Source organism: Heterodontus francisci, chromosome 18 (assembly GCF_036365525.1).
Source record: "Heterodontus francisci isolate sHetFra1 chromosome 18, sHetFra1.hap1, whole genome shotgun sequence".
In the NCBI taxonomy this organism is placed as follows: domain Eukaryota; kingdom Metazoa; phylum Chordata; class Chondrichthyes; order Heterodontiformes; family Heterodontidae; genus Heterodontus; species Heterodontus francisci.
The window spans coordinates 8,138,557-8,156,270 of NC_090388.1; positions in this window are offsets into that span (position 1 = coordinate 8,138,557).

The window sequence follows — 17,714 nt, forward strand, 5'->3', positions numbered from 1 at the left end:
TGGGGATGTGATAGGAATATGGGATTAGTGTAGGATTAGTGTAAACGGGTGGCTGATGGTCGGCACAGACTCGGTGGGCCTAAGGGCCTGTTTCAGTGCTGTATCTCTAAACTAAACTAAACTCCATCTGCCATTTCTCCGCCCAAGTCTCCAACCGATCTATATCCTGCTGTAACCTCTGACAATCCTCATCATTATTCGCAACTCCACCAACCTTTGTGTCGTCCGCAAACTTACTAATCAGACCAGCTACATTTTCCTCCAAATCATTTATATATAGGACAAACAGCAAAGGTCCCAGCACTGATCCCTGCGGAACACCACTAGTCACATCCCTGCATCCAGAAAAACGCCCATCCACTGTTACTCTCTGTCTTCTGTGACTGAGCCAGTTCTGTATCCATCTTGCCGGCTCACCTCTGATCCCGTGTGACTTCACCTTTTGTACCAGTCTGCCATGCGGGACCTTGTCAAAGGCTTTACTAAAGTCCATATAGACAACATCCACCGCCCTTCCCTCATCAATCATCTTCGTCACTTCCTCAAAAAACTCAGTTAGTAAGACACGACCTCCCCTTCACAAAACCATGCTGTCTGTCGCTAATCGGTTCGTTTGTTTCCAAATGGGAGTAAATCCTGTCCCGAAGAATCCTCTCCAATAGTTTCCCTACCACTGACGTAAGGCTCTCCGGCCTATAATTTCCTGGATTATCCTTGCCACCCTTAAACAAAGGAACAACATTGGCTATTCTCCAGTCCTCTGGGACCTCACCTGTAGCCAATGAGGATGCAAAAATATCTGTCAAGGCCCCAGCAATTTCTTCCTTTGCCTCCCTCAGTATTCTAGGGTAGATCCCATCAGGCCCTGGGGACTTATCTACCTTAATGCTTTGCAAGACACCCAACACCACCACCTTTTTGATAATGAGATGACTGAGACTATCTACACTCCTTTCCCTAGGCTCATCATCCACCAAGTCCTTCTCCTTGGTCAATACTGATGCAAAGTACTCATTTAGCACCTCGCCCATTTCCTCTGGCTCCACGCATAGATTCCCATCTGTGTCCTTGAGTGGGCCGACCCTTTTCCTGGTTACCCTCTTGCTCTTTATATATGTATAAAAAGCCTTGGGATTTTCCTTAATCCTGTTTGCCAATGACTTTTCATGACCCCTTTTAGCCCTGCTAACTCCTTGCTTAAGTTCCTTCCTACTGTCTTTATATTCCCCAAGTGCTTCATCTGTTCCTAGCCTTCCAGCCCTTTCAAATGCTTCCTTTTTCTTTTTGACTAGGCTCACAATATCCCGTGTTATCCAAGCTTCCAGAAACTTGCCAGACCTTGTTTGTCTTCCTCACAGGAACTTGCTGGTCCTGGATTCTAATCAACTGACGTTTGAAAGACTCCCACATGTCAGATGTTGATTTACCCTCAAACAGCCGCCCCCAATCTAAATTCTTCAGTTCCTGCCTAATATTGTTATAATTAGCCTTCCCCCAATTTAGCACCTTCACCCGAGGACTACTCTTATCCTTATCCACACGTACCTTAAAACTTATGGTCACTGCTCCCGAAATGCTCCCCCACTGAAACTTCGACCACCGGGCCGGGCTCACTTCCCCAATACCAGGTCCAGAATGTCCCCGTCCCTAGTTGGACTATCTACATACTGTTTCAAGAAGCCCTCCTGAATGCTCCTCACAAATTCTGCCCCATCCAAGCCCCTAGCACTAAGTGAGTCCCAGTCAATATTGGGGAAGTTAAAATCACCCACCACTACAACCCTGTTACCTTTACATCTTTCCAAAATCTGTCTACATATCTGCTCCTGTACCTCCCGCTGGCTGTTGGGAGGCCTGTAAACCCCCAACATTGTGACTGCACCCTTCCTATTCCTGAGCTCCACCCATATTGCCTCGCTGCATGACCCCTCTGAGGTGTCCTCCTGTAGTACTACTGTGATATTCTCCTTAACCAGTAATGCAACTCCCCCACCCTTTTACATCCCCCTCTATCCCGCCTGAAGCTTCTAAAGCCTGGAACATTTAGCTGCCAATCCTGCCCTTCCCTCAACCAAGTCTCTGTAATAGCAACAACATCATATTTTCAAGTACTAATCCAAGCTCTAAGTTCATCTGCCTTACCTGTTATACTTCTCGCATTGAAACAGATGCACTTCAGACCGCCAGTCCCGCTGTGCTCCGCAACATCTCCCTGCCTGCTCTTCCTCTTAGTCCTACTGGCCTTATTTACTATGTCCTCATTTACTTCACTAGCTTTCCTACTGCTCTGGTTCCCACCCCCTTGCCACACTAGTTTAAACCCTTCCGAGTGACTCTAGCAAACCTTGCAGCCAGGATGTTAGTGCCCTTCCAGTTTAGATGCAACCTGTCCTTGTACCGGTCCCATCTGTCCCTGAAGAGAGCCCAATGGTCCATATATCTGAAACCCTCCCTTCTACACGTGTTTAGCTGCACTATCTTCCTATTTCTAGCCTCACTGGCATGTGGCACAGGGAGTAATCCAGAGATAACAACCCTAGAGGTCCTGTTCTTTACTACTTAACTCCCTAAACTCCCCCTGCAGGACCTCATCACTCTTCCTGCCTATGTCATTGGTACCGATGTGTACCACAACCTCTGGCTGTTCACCCTCCCCCTTCTGAATACCCTCTGTCCGTTCAGAGACATCCTTGACCCTGGCACCAGGGAGGCAACATACCTTCCTGGAGTCTCTTTCACGTCCACAGAAGTGCCTATCTGTGCCCCTGACTATAGAGTCCCCTGTAACTATTGCTCTTCTGTGCTTTGTCCCTCCCTGCTGAACAACAGTGCCAGCCGTGGTGCCACTGCTCTGGCTGCTGCTGTTTACCCCTGATAACCCATCCCCCCCCAACAGTATCCAAAACGGTATACTTGTTGGAGAGGGGGATAGCCATAGGGGATTCCTGCACTGACTGCCTGCCCCTTCTAGCAGTCACCCATCTATCTGCCTGCACTTTGGGTGTAACCGCTTCTCTAAAACTCCTGTCTATGACGCTTTCTGCCAGCTGCATGCTCCTAAGTGCATCCAGTTGCCGCTCCATCCGATCCATGCGGTCTGTGAGGAGCTGCAACTGGGTCACTTCCTTTTTGAATAAAGGAGTGACGGTCACTATTTTCCAATCCAATGGAACGTTCCCCGAATCTAGGGAAGTTTGTAAATTAAAACTAATGCATCAACTATCTGACTAGTCACTTCTTTGAAGACCCTAGGATGAAGTCCATCAGGACCCGGGCGCTTGTCAGCCCGCAGCTCCAACAATTGTTCAGTACCACTTTCCTGGTGATTGGAATTTTCGTGAGTTCCTCCCTCCCTTCCATTTCTTGACTTACAGCTAATACTGGGATGTTACTTATATCCTCAATAGTGAAGATCAATGCAATTCATCTGCCATCTCTTTATTATCCATTAATTCCCCAGACTCACCACCTATAGGACCAGCGCTCGCTTTGCTAACTCTTTTCTTTTTAAAATATCTATTGAAACTCTTACTATCTGTCTTTGTTTCTAGCTAGCTTTCTCTCGTACTCTAATTTTATCTTCTTTATCAATCTTTTAGTCATTCTTTGCTGTTTTTTATATTCTGTCCAATCTTGTGACCTGCCTCCATCTTTGCGCAATTATAGGCTTTTTCTTTAAGTTTGATACGATCTTTAACTGTTTTAGTTAACCACGGGTGGCAGGTCCCACCCTGGGAATTTTTCTTTTTCGTTGATATGTATCTATTCTGTGTATTCCCTTAAATGTCTGCCACTGCATCTGGAAAGGGGGATGGGTGGTTTCTCTTTGGTTCTGACTGTGGGGGAGGATTCTTCGCTAATCTCCCCTTTGTCCCAGAGAACACTCCTGCCTGCAGGTATTTGTGCAGACTCTACTGCACTCCCCTGTGGCACTTGACTATGTGAGGCAGCACCCTCCATAGTTTCTCTGCCCCCTAGAGGACTTTCTTTGTCTCTGCACGTTGCTGTAAATGCTGCTCGCAACTCTGATGGGGTGCTTCTAGTGTCTGCATTTACGCAGGATGATGGGTCTAACATTTCACATTTTTTGGGGTTGGTTAACAGGACAGTAGGGGTTTTCATCTGGAATTCCTCGCAGATTTCCTTTAACCTGCCCTCTTGGTCACTTTTTCCCCTTCCCTGTCTTACCTTTTCCCAGCCTTGTGCCTGCCTGTCCCTTTTTATTCTCGGGGTCCCTTACAGTTCACCAGCCATCTGCTGGAGGGTGCTCCTAACACTGGTACAGGACTGGTGGGGGGGTGCAGGTTTCACTGTAGGTTTGTGTTTGCCTTCAACCTGGCACATGTGGCAACTCCTGCAGTACTCCACCACATCTTTGTGGCGTTTTGGCCAGTCAAACTGCTGTCTTATGCGGGCTTTGGTCTTTAACTGTAATCTCGTGGGCTCATAATATTTCTCTCCAGTACCTCTGCGGCGCAACTGGTGAACTACTGTCCACTCCTTGCTCTCAGGTCTGTGAGGAGAACTCCATTTCCTCATCAGTACCTCATTCTTTAATTAGTAGCAATCAGGAACTCCATCTGCTTCACTTTCAGACTGGGCAGCCTGTGCTATCTCTGGCAATACTGGGTCATCGGGCTGAGCCTCAGCTAGGGAAAATCCATTTAATTCTCTCCCTGGGTCTCCTAACTTTCCAAAGTCTCAGACAGGCAGACCTCATGGTCGCCTGCCTGCAGTGCCAGTGCAGTCTCCTCTGGGGGTTTGATCATGGCCTGGTCCACTACACATTCAGGGAAGCTGCGGGGGTCTGTCTCCTGCCACTGCCCTGTCTCTCTGACCACCTGCTACTTTCACTACTGGGGTGGGGGGTGGCTACCACTTTCATCCCTGCCAGATCATTACCAAGGAGCAGTTCAAGCCTGTCCACAGACAAACCAGGGACTATCCCGCTTCCGAAACTAGGTCACACTCCAGGTACACCCGGTGTGCAGGTACAGGCATACACTGCCCTCCAATACCATTCACCAACATTTTGGTGTTCACTGCACTCTGGGGGGGGGGGGGGGAGAAAGGGTCAGGCCTTTTCCCAGTAAAAGAATTCTAGTGGCCCCTGTGTCCCTGAGAATCACTATGGGCTTGCCCCACTCGAGGGCTATGGGGACACAAAACACTGATAGCCTTTGGGAATCCAATTAAACTTTCCTGCAGTTGCAGCCGTAAGCTTCCTGGATGTCACTGTTACTGCAGTTAAAGCCACAGCTTGTTCTGCTGTGCTTTCCATCAGGTTCCTGTCTTTGCTGAGCAGGTGTTCCCTGATTAACCCTACAGGTTTTCCCTTTAGTTTCCAGAAGTCAGCTTTCAAATGCCCTGCTCTTTTGCAGTGGAAGCACACAGATCTCTGGGTCTCACTCTTGCTCACAGCACCTTCCTTTTTGGCTAGAGGAGGGCTCCCGGTGTCTCTTGCTTTCCTTTCTCCCAGGACTGCTTGGGCTCCCATCGTCATCTGCCCCCCCACCCCTTTGTCCTTTCAAACTTGTGGGGGTGACTAGGAAAGGTTCTCCTCGGGGAAACCCAAGTAGAAATTAAAGCAAACTCATCGGCCAGGATGGCCGCTTGCTGGGCTCTCTGGATCCGCTGCTCCTCTACATGGGTCTTTACGGAGAGTGGGAGAGAGTGTTTAAATATCTCTAACAGAATTACTTCCGTGAGATTCTCGTAGCTGAGCTGTACTTTAAAAAGAGCCCTCAGCCACTGGTCAAAAGCCAGCTGCTTGTTTCTTTCCGATTCCAGATAAGTTTGATTAGCTTGCTTCCTGAGGGTTCGAAACTTTTAGCGATAGGCTTCGGGTGCTAATTCATATGCCCCAAGGATAGCATTTTTGGTCAGTTCATAATTTGATGAACTCTCATCTGGCAGCTGGGAATAAACGTCGTGGGCTTTTCAAGTTAGCTTGCTTTGTAGTAAAAGAGACCAGGTCTCAGCTGGCCATTTTAACTGCCTTGCCAGTTTCTCAAAAGACACAAAAATGCTTGTACGTCCTCCTAATTGAATTTTGGAATTAGTTGAGCTACTTTTAACAAATTTGTACCCAGCCCTGAATTATACTCCTCCATATTGGCCATACTTTCACTGGGGTTACTCTGTCGCCCCCTAGTTAACTCAAGCTGCTTCAGCTCTCTTTGCATTCCTTCTGGAATATTCTTTCTCTCTCCCTCTCCTGTCTTTCTCTCTCCAAATTCAAGTTTCCACTGTTCCAATTGTATCTTTGCTAGCGATACCCTGTTGGAGTCTACTTCTAACCTTGTTTCTGCTTCAGATTCAAGGGAGAAATGGTTGGCCATTAGCCTTAGGAGTTCAGACTTTCTAGCCTTGCCACAACAATGATCCCACACTGCTCAGCCATTTTCCTCAACTCCTCCATAGACAGTGCTTTTAATTTATCTCCAGGTACTTCACCCTGGCTTAGAGAGCTGCTAGCTTCAATTGCAGACATTTTGGTATTCAAGCACATACAACCACAAGAAAACTTTTGTCGAAATCTTGCTCTTTTTTGATTGAGAACAATTTGGCTTCCCACTTCCAGTTTCTCCATTTTCCTGTGGGTCAATTCCAGACGCTAACACCCCAATTTCTGTTACGACCAGGTGCGAGAGGTCTAGGGTTCCCTTTCAGCCTTAACCTGGTCTTACTGTAACAGGGTTTTATTTTTAAGTAGTATTTTTACCTCCCTCTTGGTGAATCCTTGTTCACTGCTTTCCAATTATAAGGCAAAGAAACCAGCACAAATGGGCTTTCTTAGGTTTAAAGAAGACAAGTTGAAATTTATTAAATTTAAACTGTAATTTGTTAACGCCTACGGATACATGACACGCACGAGCTAGCATGCATACACAATACACACATGCAAATAGAGACAGAAAAAAGAAGAAAAATAGAGGAAAAGCTTGAGTCAATATCTGAAGTTTTTATTACGGTTCTTCGAGCTCACTGTAGAGTCCTTGATTTTAGATGGATCTTGCTTTTCGTTGGGGCCCAGTATTCTTCTTAAACCTTGTTCGCTGTAGGAGACTTTTCTCTCGTGTGGTTCATGTGTCTTGAGTGGATTCAGAGGCTTGTGAGAAAGAGATGGGACCAGACAGGAGAGGACAGTCCAGGAGCAAATTGCTTTCTGCCCAAACTCTTTGTACAAATTCAAAAAACTCAGGTTGCCCAAAGCTTAATCATGTGACCACCTGGTTTGACCATGTCAGTTTGTGTATTCGGCCATCTTAGCATTCAGCCTGGAATGCGAACTCCCCCACCTTCAATGTGTGGTGATCAAAAGTCCATTGTGGTTTGAATGTGTCAGGGAATGGCTGTTTTGTCCTTCCAGCCATTGTCTGTTAATATGCAAATCTTTCCAGCCACAGCTGATCTGTTTAACAAGTCCTTTCTTCACTCCAGTAACCGTTTAAAATCAATGTTCATGACAAAATTCATGTGCCTCATTCTTGGCAGGTGGGGACCTAGCATGACCAGCTTTAGTACTGTCATTAAAAATGTTACTTCAAGGCTTTTTTTAAAAAAAATCTTTACTGAAGGCTACATGACTCAACCACGCATTAAGTTTTCATATAGCCTGCAGCCAAGTAAAAATTACAAAGATGATTTCTAGGTATAATGAGCACTGTAGTGGAGCAGCATTTTTATCTTGCCATTCGAATATCAGATTTGAATTTGGTGTAATTCGGTTACCCATCTGAGGGTTGCTGATTATTTATGTGGCTTATCTGTTTTTAGACAGATAAATGGAATTGTTGGTTTGTGAAAGTATTTGGGTTTAGTTTGTTTTACTCGCCAAGACCTACAAAACTGGAAGAACTTATGAGTCCTGGATTGTCAGCTAATTAGTATTACTATTGACATGCTGGTAGAAGATTTTTGGGTTCCCTTTTATGTTGACTGCCATTGTATTCTCATTCTCTTTGCCAGTCTTATTTTCCTCTTCTCTTCCCCCTCAATTTATTGTATTTGGCCTGGTTCTCACTTGATGAATTCACCTGGCATGCATCATACACCCTCTTTTTTTTGTTCCTTCATAATCTCTTATCTCCCTCCTCATCCAAGGAGCCTTGTTTTTGATTGCCCTACTGTCTGCCCTTGTTGGAATGTAGCTAGCTTGTACCTGAAGCATTTCTTCCTTAAAGATAACTTGTTCTGTTACAGTTTTGCCTGTCAGTCTTTGGTTCAGTTTTATACTGGCTAGATCTCTTCTCGTTACATTTAAATTAGCCCTCTTCCAATCTAGCCTTTCTACCTTCTGTGGTTCCTAGTACATTAAGGGTAAGATGATTCCCAGGGAAAGAGTAGGTCCCAAGAGTAGGGACCAACGTGGCAATCTTTGTGTGGAGCCGGAGGACATAGGTGAGGTTTTAAATGATTACTTTTCATCGGTGTTCACTACGGAGAACAATAATATAGGTGTAGAGATCAGGGAGGGGGATTGTGATATACTTGAACATATTAGCATTGAAAGGGAGGAAATATTAGCTGTTTTAGCGGGCTTAAAAGTGGATAAATCCTCAGGCCCAGATGAGATATATCCCAGGCTGTTATGTGAGGCAAGGGAGGAGATGGCAGGGGCTTTGACACATTTTCAAATCCTCTCTGGCCACAGGAGAGGTACCAGAGGACTGGAAGACAGCGAATGTGGTACCATTATTCAAGAAGGTTAGTAGGGATAAACCAGGTAATTACAGGCTGGTGAGTCTAACATCAGTGGTTGGGAAAATATTGGAAAACATTCAGAGGGACAGGATTAATCTCCACTTGGAGATGCAGGGATTAATCAGGGATAGTCAGCATGGCTTTGTCAGGGGGTGGTCATGTCTAACTAACTTGATTGAATTTTTTGAGGCGGTGACTAGTTGTGTCGATGAGGGTAAAGCAGTAGATGTAGTATATGTGGATTTCAGTAAGGCTTTCGATAAGGTCCTGCATGGGAGATTGGTCAAGAAGGTAAGAGCCCATGGGATCCAGGGCAATTTGGCAAATTGGATCCAAAATTGGCTTAGTGGCAGGAGGCAGAGGGTAATGGTCGAGGGCTGTTTTTGTGAGTGGAAGCCTGTGACCAGTGGTGCACCACAGGAATCGGTGCTGGGATGCTTGCTGTTTGTAGTGTACATTAATGATTTAGACGTGAATATAGGAGGTATGATCAGTAAGTTCACCGATGACACGAAAATTAGTGGTGTTGTAAATAGTGAGGAGGAAAGCCTTCGATTACAGGGAGATATAGATGGGCTGGTAAGATGGGCAGAGCAGTGGCAAATGGAATTTAATCCTGAAAAGTGTAAGGTAATGCATTTTGGGAGGACTAACAAGGCAAGGGAATATAAAATGGATGGTAGGACCCTAGGAAGTACTGAAAGTCAAAGGTACCTTGGCGTACTTGCCCATAGATCACTGAAGGCAGCAGCACGGGTAGATAAGGTGGTTAGGAAGGCATATGGGATACTTGCCTTTATTAGCCGAGGCAGAGAATATAAGAGCAGGGAGGTTACGATGGAGCTATATAAAATGTTAGTTAGGCCACAGCTGGAGTACTGTGTAGAGTTCTGGTCACCAAACTATAGGAAGGATGTGATTGCACTGAAGAGGGTGCAGAGGAGATTCACGAGGATGTTGCCTGGGCTGGAGCATTTCAGCTATGAAGAGAGACTGAAAAGGCTAGGATTGTTTTCCTTGGAGTAGAGAAGGCTGAGGGGGGACATGATTGTGGTGTACAAAATTATGAGGGGAATTGATACGATAGATAGGAAGAAACATTTTCCATTAGTGGAGGGGTCAAGAACCGGGGGCATAGATTGAGGGTAAGGGGCAGGGGGTTTTGGGGAGATTTGAGGCAACATTTTTTCACCCAGAGGGTGGTTGGAATCTGGAACGCACTGCCTGAAGAGGTGGTGGAGGCAGGAACCGTCACAACATTTAAGAAGGAGTTAGGTGACCACATGAAACGCCATAGCATACAGGGCTACGGGCCAAGTGCGGGAATATGTGATTAGAATAGTTGGGTGCTGTATGGCTGGCACAGACACGATGGGCCAAAGGGCCTGTTTCTGTGCTGTATAACTCTGACTCTTGCTTTTCTGCATTAGAAGTCTAAACCTTATGATACAGTGATCACTCCAGCCCAAGTGGTCCCCCACAGACACTTGGCCCACATCATTTCCCAGTACCAGATGCAGCAATGCTACCTTTCTAGTTGGGCCGAGAACATACTGATCAAGGAAATTCTCCCCTCCCCTCCTCCCCCTCCCTCCCCTCTCCTCCCTCCCCTCTCCTCCCTCCCCTCTCCTCCCTCCCCTCTCCTCCCTCCCCTCTCCTCCCTCCCCTCTCCTCCCTCCCCTCTCCTCCCTCCCCTCTCCTCCCTCCCCTCTCCTCCCTCCCCTCTCCTCCCTCCCCTCTCCTCCCTCCCCTCTCCTCCCTCCCCTCTCCTCCCTCCCCTCTCCTCCCTCCCCTCTCCTCCCTCCCCTCTCCTCCCTCCCCTCTCCTCCCTCCCCTCTCCTCCCTCCCCTCTCCTCCCTCCCCTCTCCTCCCTCCCCTCTCCTCCCTCCCCTCTCCTCCCTCCCCTCTCCTCCCTCCCTCTCCTCCCTCCCTCTCCTCCCTCCCTCTCCTCCCTCCCTCTCCTCCCTCCCTCTCCTCCCTCCCTCTCCTCCCTCCCTCTCCTCCCTCCCTCTCCTCCCTCCCTCTCCTCCCTCCCTCTCCTCCCTCCCTCTCCTCCCTCCCTCTCCTCCCTCCCTCTCCTCCCTCCCTCTCCTCCCTCCCTCTCCTCCCTCCCTCTCCTCCCTCCCTCTCCTCCCTCCCTCTCCTCCCTCCCTCTCCTCCCTCCCTCTCCTCCCTCCCTCTCCTCCCTCCCTCTCCTCCCTCCCTCTCCTCCCTCCCTCTCCTCCCTCCCTCTCCCCCCTCCCTCTCCCCCCTCCCTCTCCTCCCTCCCTCTCCTCCCTCCCTCTCCTCCCTCCCTCCCCACCCCCTCCCTCCCCCACCCCCTCCCTCCCCCACCCCCTCCCTCCCCCACCCCCTCCCTCCCCCACCCCCTCCCTCCCCCACCCCCTCGCCCCCCCACCCCCTCGCCCCCCCACCCCCTCGCCCCCCCACCCCCTCGCCCCCCCACCCCCTCGCCCCCCCACCCCCTCGCCCCCCCACCCCCTCGCCCCCCCACCCCCTCGCCCCCCCACCCCCTCGCCCCCCCACCCCCTCGCCCCCCCACCCCCTCGCCCCCCCACCCCCTCGCCCCCCCACCCCCTCGCCCCCCCACCCCCTCGCCCCCCCACCCCCTCGCCCCCCCACCCCCTCGCCCCCCCACCCCCTCGCCCCCCCCCTCCCTCGCCCCCCCCCTCCCTCGCCCCCCCCCTCCCTCGCCCCCCCCCTCCCTCGCCCCCCCCCTCCCTCGCCCCCCCCCTCCCTCGCCCCCCCCCTCCCTCGCCCCCCCCCTCCCTCGCCCCCCCCCTCCCTCGCCCCCCCCCTCCCTCGCCCCCCCCCTCCCTCGCCCCCCCCCTCCCTCGCCCCCCCCCTCCCTCGCCCCCCCCCTCCCTCGCCCCCCCCCTCCCTCGCCCCCCCCCTCCCTCGCCCCCCCCCTCCCTCGCCCCCCCCTCCCTCGCCCCCCCCTCCCTCGCCCCCCCCCTCCCTCGCCCCCCCCCTCCCCCTCCCTCGCCCCCCCCTCCCCCTCCCTCGCCCCCCCCTCCCCCTCCCTCGCCCCCCCCCTCCCCCTCCCTCGCCCCCCCCCTCCCCCTCCCTCGCCCCCCCCCTCCCTCCTTTATTTAGAATAAATAAGGAGAATCTGTTTCCATTGCTGAAGGATTGGTAACTAGAGAATACAGGTTTAATGTGCTAGGCAAAAGAACAAGAGATGAGAGAGCTTTTTTTTTTTACGCAGCGAGTTGTTAGATTGCACTGCCTGCAATAAAGAGAGGCTCAGGTCTGCAAATGAAACCCGAACCTGAGTCCTTTCATTTTTCCTGCGCCCGATCCGACCACCGGAATGTTCAGTTAATCTAGCTTCCATTTTTCACTTTTTAAGCTTGTGCAGATGAGCAACAAAAACTGTAACTGGACCTGACAGCTTGTTTTAAAAAGTGCATTAAGATTGGAGCCACGTACCAGAGGTGGTGGTGGTGTGTCCGACCTGAGACCAAATGCTGGACCCAGAAGACCGACCCGAACCCGACACGTGTCGTTGGATCCCATCGGGTTCGGATCGGGTTGCCTGCTCTAGCCTGAAAGGGTGGTGGAAGCAGATTCAATTGCAACTTCCAAAAGTGAATTGGATAAATGCCTGAAAAGGAAAAAAAATTACAGGACTTTGTGGAGAGCGCAGGTGAGGGGAATTAATTGGGTAAGCCTTTCAAACAGCTAAATGGCTTCCTCCTGTGTTATATCATTCTATGAGCATTCAGTTCCTCCATGCAAACAAATGTGTAAATATTTATAAAGGTACAACTGGAAGTATAGACACTTGAGTATTTTATATAAAATCTCCATAAATCCTCCAAAACCAAAGTCCGTGTTGTAGAGGAAATTGGCAAAGGAATAAGATCTTTGGAAAATCTGATTTGTTAACTAACAGATGTAAAAGATCCTATGGCAATATTAGGAAGAGCAGGGATTTTTCTTCTTGTCCTGTGCAATATTTCTCCTTAAGGGATGAACAGGTCATTCCTGCCTTTTGCTGTTTGAAAGATATTGTGTGCAAAATGGCTGGTACATTTATCAATGTAACAATGGCATCACATACAGTGAATTACTTTTGGATGTGCTATTCATAAAGTGTGTAAAAAGACTTCTTGCAAAACAGACAGAAGTACCATTAAAGTCAATATTTTGTAGATGCCTGCAGCAATAAAACTGCCAGTACTGGGTGTTGTCAGTAATTGATTTGCTATGGAGAAATGTGCTCAGTGGATCTGAATGTTGAGGCACAGCTGGTCTGTTGTACATATGCCCAGTGCTTTTTTTGCTCCTTGTTCCATATGTCAAAGATGGTGTGTCCATTACAAACAATTTGAAGCAACATTGCTGTTTTGTCTGATCAAATGGAAATACAGTATTTACTGTGCCCTTCACACTGTCCTTAAAGTCCCCTCATTGCAAGGTTGAGGGGGTGAATTGGAGTAGTTGCCAGCTTTACAAAACATTTTTGTATGCATCAGTGACCAGGCTCCACTTGAATTGGCACTGACTAGATACAGTCACTTGTCGTTAGCCAGCATATCTACAGTGACTATTTTTGTTTTGATTTTGGTGTATGCAGTTACCCTCAAACTAATCGCGATTCAGTATTTTTGTGTCATTTTTATGGAATATGGTCCTTGGGGAAAATCCTGCATTCTGTATCAGAAATTCCAATCTACAAATTGAGTAATCGGTTTAAAGAATACAAAGCATTGGAGATGAAAATCTCTGTTCGGCAGACATTTCCAACTGTGCCAAGGACATGGTCTTTGTTTAAAAGTTGTCTTTTAAGAACTGTCCTTGAAGTTATGTAGTTTAGGAAATGAAATTTGCTACTAGCCTGAGCTTGCCCCATTCTGAAGCAATGCCATGCACCTTTTCTTTTTAATTCTGTATTAACAATGGATTAAGAATGTCTCAATCCAAGGCTTTGCTCGTCTACGTGGGTAAGTGGAACTTCTAATTTACTTGCTGAACTGGGTGTATTCATTATTAGGCAAAATAATCCATCAGTGATGGCATTAAGGTGACTGAAAGCTGACACGTGCCTCCTGTTTGGAATCTCTCTGCAAGAATCAAAATGAAACTTCTGTTCTCCGTGCTTAGTCGTGTGAGACACATTATAATGTAACTAGGTCAGAGTGCCTTTATCAGATTGCTGGAGTGTGTGACTTGCAGCTGACAAGTTTAGTTAGACTTCTATAGCGCTATCTTTAATTCCAATATTGATTATACTTTTGCGAGAATACATACGAACATACATACGAATTGGGCGCAGGAGTAGACCTCTCGGCCCTTTGAGCCCGCTCTGCCATTCAGTAAGCTCATGGCTGAGCTGATTACTCCACATTTCCACTTACCCCGATAACCTTCCACCCCCTTGCTTATCAAGGATCTATCTACCTCTGCCTTAAGAATATTCAAAGACTCTGCTTCCACCGCCTTTTGAGGAAGAGAATTCCAAAGACTCACGACCCTCTGGGAAAAAAAATTTCTCCTCATCTGTCTTAAATGGGTGACCCTTTATTTTTAAACAATGACCCCTACTTTTAGATTCTCCCACAAGGGGAAACATCCTTTCCTCATCCAGCCCGTCAAGACCCCTCAGGATCTTGTATGTTTCGATCAGGTCGCCTCTTACTCTTCTAAATTTCATGCAGATACAAGCCTAGCCTGTCCAATCTTTCCTCATAAGACAGCCCACCTATTCCCGATATTAGTCTAGTAAACCTTCTTTGTACTTCCTCCAATGCATTTGCATCCTTCCGTAAATAAGGAGACCAATACTGTACACAGTACTTCAGATGTGGTCTCACCAATAGCTGAAGCATAACCTCCCTACTTTTGTATTCAATTCCCCTCATGAATTCTATTATCTTTCCTAAATACGTGCTCTACCTGCATACTTTCTTTTGGGCCTCCTTATCTCGAGAGACAATGGATACGCGCCTGGAGGTGGTCAGTGGTTTGTGAAGCAGCGCCTGGAGTGGCTATAAAGGCCAATTCTGGAGTGACAGGCTCTTCCACAGGTGCTGCAGAGAAATTTGTTTGTTGGGGCTGTTGCACAGTTGGCTCTCCCCTTGCGCCTCTGTCTTTTTTCCTGCCAACTACTAAGTCTCTTCGACTCGCCATAATTTAGCCCTGTCTTTATGGCTGCCCGCCAGCTCTGGCGAGTGCTGGCAACTGACTCCCACGACTTGTGACCTGCATACTAAGCTTCTGTGATTCTTGTACTAGGATACCCACATCCCTCTGCATCTCAGCTCTGTAATCTCTCACCATTTAGATAATATGCTTTTTTTATTCTTCCTGCCAAAGTGGACAATTTCCCACTTTCCCACATTATGCTCCATTTGCCAGGTCTTTGCCCACTCACTTAACCTATCTATAACCCTTTGTAGCCCCCCTTATGTCCTCTTCACAAGTTACTTTACTACCTATCTTTGTGTCATCAGCAAATTTAGCAACCATACCTTTGGTCCCTTAATCTAAGTAATTTATATAAATTGTAAAAAGTTGAGGCCCCGGCACAGATCCTTGTGGCACACCACTCGTTGCATCTTGCCAACCAGAAAATGACTACCATTTATGCTTACTCTGTTTCCTGTTAGCTAACCAATCTTCTATCAATGCCAATATGTTACCCCCTACACCATGAGTTTTTATTTTCTGCAATAACCTTTTGATGTGGCACCTTATCAGATGCCTTCTGGAAATCTAAGTACAATACATCCACTGGTTCCCCTTTATGCACAGCACATGTAACTCCCTCAAAGACCTCCAATACATTGGTTAAACGTGATTTCCCTTTCACAAAACCATGTTGACTCTGCCTGATTGCCTTGAAATTTTTCTAAATGCCCTGTCTTTAATAGCTTCTAACATTTTCCCTAAGACTAATGTTAAGCTAACTGGCCTGTGGATTCCTGCTATCTGTCTCCCTCCCTTTTTGAATAAAGGCGTTACATTTGCTATTTTCCAATCCAATGGAACCGTCCCCGAATCTAGGGAATTTTGGAAAATTAAAACTAATGCATCAACTATCTGACTAGTCACTTTTAAGACCCTAGGGTGAAATCCATCAGGACCCGGGGACTTGTCAGCCCGCAGCTCCAACAATTTGATCAGTACCACTTTGGTGATTGTGATTTTCTTGAATTCCTCCCTCCCTTCCACTTCCTGATTTACAGCTAATTCTGGGATGTTACTTGTATCCTCAATAGTGAAGACTGATGCAAAATATCTGTTCAATTCATCTGCCATCTCCTTATTATCCATTATTAATTCCCCAGACTTTTTATAGGACCAACGCTCACTTTGTTTTCTTTTTTAAATATCTATAGAAACTCTTGCTATCTGTCTTTATATTTCTAGCTAGCTTTCTCTCTTATCCTAATTTTACCACCTTTGTCAATCTTTTAGTCATTCTTTGCTTTTTTTTAATATTCTGTCCAATTTTGTGACCTGCCTCCCATCTTTGCGCAATTATAGGCTTTTTATTTAAGTTTGATACTATCTTTAACTGTTTTAGTTAACTGTGGATGGCGAGTCACACCCTTGGAATTTTTCCTTCTCATTGAAATGTATCTATTCTGTGTATTCTGAAATATCCCCTTAAATGTCTGCCACTGCACCTCTATTGACCTATCCCTTGACCTGATTTGCCAGTTCACTTTAGCTGGCTCTGCTTTCATGCCCTCATAATTGCCCTTATTTAAGTTTAAAATACTAGTCTTGGACCCAAGGCCAAGGGCACATGTTCCATCATTTTTATAAAAGGATACATAATTGTAAACCGTTTACATGTTGAATTTTGAAACTTTATAATAAAATTAGCAACAAGCTTCAATTGCTAGTTATGTGTCCCAAGGGTTTAAAGGACTTGAGCACCGAGTATCTCTCTGTAGATAATGTTTCCCCTCCATTTCAGTTGTAGCAATATCTGAACATCTTGCAGATTTGTTTGTGAATGAGGCCAGTAAGGGGAGCCTTGTTTTTGGCTTCAACTATTAATACAACATCTGAGTTCCACCTTGCAGTGGGTAGTGTTAAAATTACAATTTTTTCCATTTTTGTAGGGTGCAGGGAGTTTGCTAGATCAGGGCAGTGCTAACGTTACTATGGTGGCCTACAAGGGAGATATTAAATAACTGAATTACACCCTTGTATTTTTTTAAAGAATGTGCTCTGGATAAAGATTAAGACACTCTTTGCTCTTGAGTACAGTGCGAGCAGGTTTTACTCCCCATATGCATCCCACCCTGTTCTATCTGATGAAATTGCTTCTGCAATAGTCCTGTTACGATCAGGTGACGAGGGGTCACAAGGGCTTCCTCTTATATGACTGCAGCATGGTTTATTCCTTTTTATGATGTGCTTACCACTTCAGTGAGTGTTTACTTTTTACCTTTGCTGTGCTTGTTAAAGAACGAATCGGGCAGGTTTTCTTGAATTTAAACAAGAAAGACGTGAGTTTATTATACTTAACAATCTAAACCCGACCTAAAAAAATAATAAAATTGCATTACACGTTCGTGCACACACGAGAATCTCACACAGTTGGGTTACAGTGTGATGAGGGGTAGATTTGTGATTGGATTAAAGTCCAGAAGAAATAAAAGTTAATACACGGTCTGTGGAGTTGGATGATTTTAGTTTCTTCCGGCTGAAGTTGTGTTCCTGAAGTCTTTGGCTGGTAAATGTGCAGTTTGTGGCTGGCGCATCTAGTTCAGGCTTTTCTTGTAGGCAGAATTGTAGGTAATTTTCTTCCCCTGCTGTCTTTGTCTTAGATCCAGCAACCAGCAACTAGGTTTTGTGTGCCCCCACCAGGCCTTCTAGAAAGAGGGAGAGAGACAGCCCTTCTGGCTTCTGCCCCAAATGAGTCACTGGCTTGTCTACTTTCTCCACGCTTTCACAGAGATGTTCAGACAGTCACATGACTGCCTCACTGTATTGCCTGGAACCTTCTAATGAGATTCAAGTTTAGGAATTGCAGTCCCTTAGGC